This window comes from Melanaphis sacchari, unplaced genomic scaffold (genome assembly GCF_002803265.2).
Source record: "Melanaphis sacchari strain LSU unplaced genomic scaffold, SCAv2.0 Contig44_pilon_pilon, whole genome shotgun sequence".
Taxonomy (NCBI): Eukaryota; Metazoa; Arthropoda; class Insecta; order Hemiptera; family Aphididae; genus Melanaphis; species Melanaphis sacchari.
In genome coordinates, this window is record NW_020271295.1 from 2,201,467 (window position 1) to 2,207,466 (window position 6,000).

General features: G+C 26.4%; 1 protein-coding gene across 1 annotated transcript in view; it reads right to left on the minus strand.

Moving 5' to 3' along the window:
- Positions 1-3,937, minus strand: part of LOC112597967 (protein draper-like) — a 28,841-nt gene extending 24,904 nt beyond the window's left edge. Inside the window, exon 1 of the mRNA XM_025344240.1 lies at positions 3,717-3,937. The gene's annotated coding sequence lies outside the window, so the exon portion shown is untranslated. The remainder of the gene's footprint in view (positions 1-3,716) is intronic.
- Between the last annotated feature and the right edge of the window lie 2,063 nt (positions 3,938-6,000).

A 6,000-nucleotide genomic window follows, 5' to 3' on the forward strand; every position in this document is an offset into this window, starting at 1 on the left:
CATTATTTTTCAATGAGAAAAATAACATAACTAATAGGATAACTCTTTTAATCATTTAATAGATAATATTAGTATTACAATAGATTATAAAAAAATAATAATTAATAAATAAAAAGTATTCAAATTAACTTTATCCTACCTATTATTTAAGATTCATGAATGCATATAAACCAGCGTTCTAATTATTTTTAAATTATTAAGTTCATATTTTTCTGATAGTTGATTGCGAAAATTGATGGTAAATATTATTGTATCAAACTATTAAAGTAATAATATTATTAAATACGTTTATATTTTTGAAAGATACTTTTATATTTTTAACTCTAACTTAAGCTTCAAAAAGTTTAATACTCGCAAATATACATTATTTATTGAACACATCTCTTTATTTTCCCAGGTTTCTCAGGTTTACATGCCTATGTTTTTAAACATACCAATAAACCAATGCGAATATAATAAATATATTACATCATACGATAAACTAATGTCAAAATCTAAGTAAATATTTATTAATGAATAATACAAAAGATTTTCATTCTGGTATCACAATTCCATATTTTATAATCACTTATTTACGGGTGATACATATTATATTTACTTAAGTATAAACTGAAAATCATATTTTTGATTACTTGTGATGGTGCAAATATACTACCTTTATTTTGGTGATAATCACATTCTTTTATCTAAACCAAAAAATCTAAATTAAGCAATAATAATAAAAAATAATTTGAGGTTCTGTAAACGGATAGATTCCTCGTCAAGTAAAATACAATAAGTAACATATACCTAATATGTAATATATTTTTATTTTTATATTGTATTATAAAAATATTTTTAAATTATTAATATAGTAAAAAATTAAAACTTATAAAATTAAAATGTATTAGGTTTGATAAAATAGCGCATATGCAGTGTAACGTCTATAGACTAAACATATTTACAAACAATTATACGTTAGTTTAACTATAATTAACTTACTATTACTAAGTTAGTTAATTATGGGTTTAACACTAACTATTAAGAATTTTACTTTGAACTTTGAGGTTTGAGCAGTTCGAGGGAGGGGAAGAATATTGATAAAAATAATAAATTTTACAAGTCACAAACTAGCTACAATATTTTAAACATTATACATTAAATACTTGCTATAGCTTAAGCATGCTAATATTAAAATCCACACTTGAAATAAAACAAATTATTAATTAACAGTTATATAATAGGATTATGCAACGAAAACATTCCAACGATTCGCTCGTAATTTTTTTAACTTTACTCCACATATTATTGTGATCAGTATATAACATAATATATTCCCGTTCCGATCGGAACGAAGTTCATTGGTGGCTGGTAAAACCCTAATATAATTCAACATTTAATTCTAGGTATATCACAAGTTTTTAGTTCTAGCAACGTTATAAGATAGATATACCTGGCTTTAGCTCATAGAGTAATTACTCTATGTTCTATAACTATTCTAGTGTTCTTATAGATATTAAACAACTAGTGATATCAGTTATTTTATAATTAAGTACCTAATTGTGTGATATGTTAATAAATTGGCATCATTATAAATTATGATTACGAAACATATTATTCTAGTACATTTTACTGATATACGTATACTTAATTAATATTTATAAATATTACAGAAAATCCGCTGAGGTTTTAAAAAAAAAAATTAATAATTCCTTCATTTTATTATACAAATTGTACTTAAAATTTGATGTAAAAATACCTACGTATTATACAGTATTTTATTAATTAAAAATATTATTTTGTAGGTTTTGACTTATAAGTAAAGAAACGAGGCTATTGATTATATGTTATGTGTTAATAAACACACGATTATTTAAAAGAGCAAGAAGTGATTTTAAAATTATCGGTATTTTTTTTTTAAATACTTATACTCAAAAAATCAAAATTTTATGATATGTGATATTATGTTTTAGATACTAAATAAATCATAAAGACGTGCACAGTGGCTAATCTAATTCCAATATTACAGTTTTCTTATTATTTTATTTCAAAAATCTAGGTAATACTTATATAATTATAATTTTGAGTTTTCCATTAATTACACATATATATATAGTAGGTAGATACGTATAACTAAGTACTTTTACATTAAAATATTTGCATATTAAATTTATTATTTATCATTAACTTACTTATATTTTACTAATTTCATTTTTTGTTGTACCTATTTGGTATAATCAGGTATACTTTCATATATTTATATTAAATTAACTTAGTCGGATTAAATAATTATTAATAGAAATGTAAGTAGGTACTATTTTAAAATTTGAAATTCACCATAAAAGATTAATAAATAAAATATGATGAAAACAAATTTGAATTGCAAATAATAATCAATATAAATAGATATATAATATAAAAGTTTGTAATTATAAGACGATTTATACATGCCAATGTATTTAGCTAATCTGTATATCTTTATTATATTTTAAATAATTTCTACTATAAACCAATCTGCTAGGATATTTACATAATACCTGTAATGAATATATATATATATATATAATATATATATATATATATACCACTTAGATAATCTGGAAAGTACATAATAATATGATAGTTCATAAACATTTGAGGTCATACGATAATATTACAAACAGTTAGTAAAAATATATTCTACAATTAATTAAAATAATGTAAAAAAGTGCTACTAAACTTTGAGTAAAACTTTCGATTAAATATCAAAACGTTGTTAAAGTGGAACATAGATTCCTGGAATCCACCACAAATACATTATAAGAAAATAAACGACACATTGATTAACACGTAATCGATGCCAAAAATCTCAATTTTGTAAAAGAATAAATGAGAAGTTACGAGATAGATTTTGAACCGAAAGTTGTGCGACGATCTAGTGACGTTCATTCAAATCTCTTTCCGTGTCAGTAGAACGATTTCGTGATCCGCAGCGGCTGCAACGCAACTCGGCTGCGAAACGTCATTGTAATTGTATATTTGTACCAATAATATTATAATTAGATAATTTGTAACAACAAACTGGTGTAGTTAAACTACGATCTCGATATTGAAAAGCTATATTTTTTAACGACAATAAATAAAAACAAGCGTGCACGTGTATAGACAAAGAAATGTCGACTCGGTCAAAGCAGGTGTAACCACGGTAGGTAAAGACATTAAAATATAATAATAATATAATTTTCTTCCTACTACCTGTGTCTGATGTCATAGCATAAATTATAAAGACGACAACGTAAACCCGTTCGTTTAATAATAATTCGTATTTCTCGGCTCCTTTTGTACGTTACAGTCGATAAACAAAAAAAAAAAACTGTATTTTTTACTATCAACGCATCTACGTCCTGATATTTCAGTAAATCACCAACATGGCAGATATTGGGAAGGTTTTTAATCATTCTAATTAAATAAAGGTTTTAAAACCCACCCGTAACACTTGTAGCATAATTAATAACTACCTATGCAAATTGTATTTATACATTTCGAGTAGCCCATCACATATTTCAATATATCATGATCACCCATAAAATTTTACCTATTATATTTTAATATAGCTGTAGAAAACGCGTCCGATATTAGTACCTACTTAATATGGTAATCTATAATCGATAATATATTATATCTTAGGAAATTATCTACTGTTGATCAAAACATTCAAAACGTTATATGAATACAAAAACGTGATATTGATTACTTACCGTCAATTAACCCGTTTCCTTGTGCTTAAATCTTCAAAACATTAGCGAAGGAAGCGAAGACGAGTACACGGAAACAATAACAAAACAGACAACAAAACGATTGAGGTATACAGAAAAAAAAAAAAACAAACGGATGACGAAACGAACAACAACAAACAACGTGCGACAACGTCACGAGCCTCACTGCTGGTCGTCGGTAGTGCAGACGTAGTAACTAGTATTATGTTACATTGAATTTGAAGAAAACAATCAGGAATCTCGCTCTCCCCTCTGGTCACGCGAACGATGAACAGTGTTGGCGGCGGCGGTGGCTGACGGTACGTCTAACTGTAGAGGGATATTCGGTACCGTGCTCAGTGCTGCCCGGTTTGTTGAGCGGTACACGATGTGGTCACACTCGTCATATCCCCGCACCACCGCCTCCCACTGTCAGCGCTTTGTGCCATGTGTAGATCTTGATTTTAATGATACTTAACAAGTTTCATACGTCATACTACTGTCGCCTATCCCAGTAGTATGTCAAGTCATGATGTCATATTGGTAAACGTAGCTCTAGTCAGTGGTTACTCGTTTCCAGTGGCATAAATAACGAGGGGGAGCTAAGCCCAAAAATCTATATAAAAAAAAAACCTACTTATAACTAGACTAGAAAATGATATATTTGTAGATATTAGATAATATGTTACTGTGCTTTTTTCGTGTGTTTATACATAGGTACCTATTATATAATATATACAAAAATACAAATAGGTACCTACTCTTAAGATTATACGAGTAAATTTGGTTTAAAAAAAAAATCTGTAGGGCGCTTAAACATCTCCTAAATATATTTTTTTTATCTTTACCCATTATACTTGAAATGATTTAATATATCTTATATTTGATAATTTTTTATTCGGAAAAAAAACTTTTTTATACTATAGTATCTATAAAAATATTATATGTCAGACGTCTGTGTAACTCCTAAACTTTGAAGTTACAGAAATTAAAATAAATACTATCATAATGTAGAGAATTGACGAATTTTGTCTACAGTACAACAAACTGTGAAATACGAAAATGTTGTGCATGAATTACGAAATTAAAAAATTAATGATGACCATACATAAAAATTCCAAATGCGTTGTTATTACTATTTTTTTTATTATTATTATTAATTGATATTTCATGTATACGTTTTAATTGTATTATTGTAAGATTAAATCACAAAAACATACTTATCAAGATATTCATAATTTTATATTAAATAATAATTTTTATTAGGTACTATGTAATCAATTTAAAAAAAAATGAACAGTAGAAATTCTTTGTTACATCTCTAAATCGTCCGTGTTAGGCTGAAGTTTGGGGGGAGTTATATTGTTTAACTAGGTATAAATTAAAATGTGAACATTACTTAGTTAATATGTATTACTAAAATACAATTGAGTACCTATTATAGATATTATAATATAGTATTAAATATTAATATACTCAATGATTATGAGAATATAATATTATTAACTATAGCCAATAATAATCACATACGGTGTTTCGATTGAAACAATTATAATATTAAGTTAAATACTTATATTATAAAGGTAACCAATTTTTTTTTTTCTTTTGACTGCGATTATTGTATATGATGCTCCCTATTATATTTTACAAGTTCTATTTTTTGTTAGCCGTAATAAAGTTGAGTATAGGTACCTACTTATTTGTTATCGCTCCGCCACTATACCTACTACCTATATAAAATTTATCACTCCACCATCGGGTAGCCGTCATTCGTTAGTAATATAATACTTTTTTTTATACCATTCCAAAACTTTCAAATAAAAGTAAGTACTATTAGTAAATGTATGTTATTTATAATTCCTGTGTGTTGTGTACAAAGAGCTTACAAAAACGATTAATGATAAAAACAGACTAAATGCTCTAAAGAAAGTTAAAATGAGGTATTTTCTAAAATGATAAAACGATAAATATATTACTAATTTGTATTAATCTTACAGTTATAGCTTTAGACTTAAAAGTCAAAAGAAATTTTAGATCATTAGCCTCCACTCAGCGCCCATCTATTCCTATCTTGCAAATATTATTCCGAGTCTTTCAAGTCTAAATCACGTTACCTTGTCAAATACAGTAAGATTGTCGATTATCCGTACTTTCAATTAACCAGGCTCACTCTTCCGAAAATTTATAAGTAACAAAAGTAAAGGCATAGGCGCATAAGCAGTATACTGAACTTTGGTCAAGAATGATAAATAATAATGATAAAATTAATAATGTGTAGTTATATTAA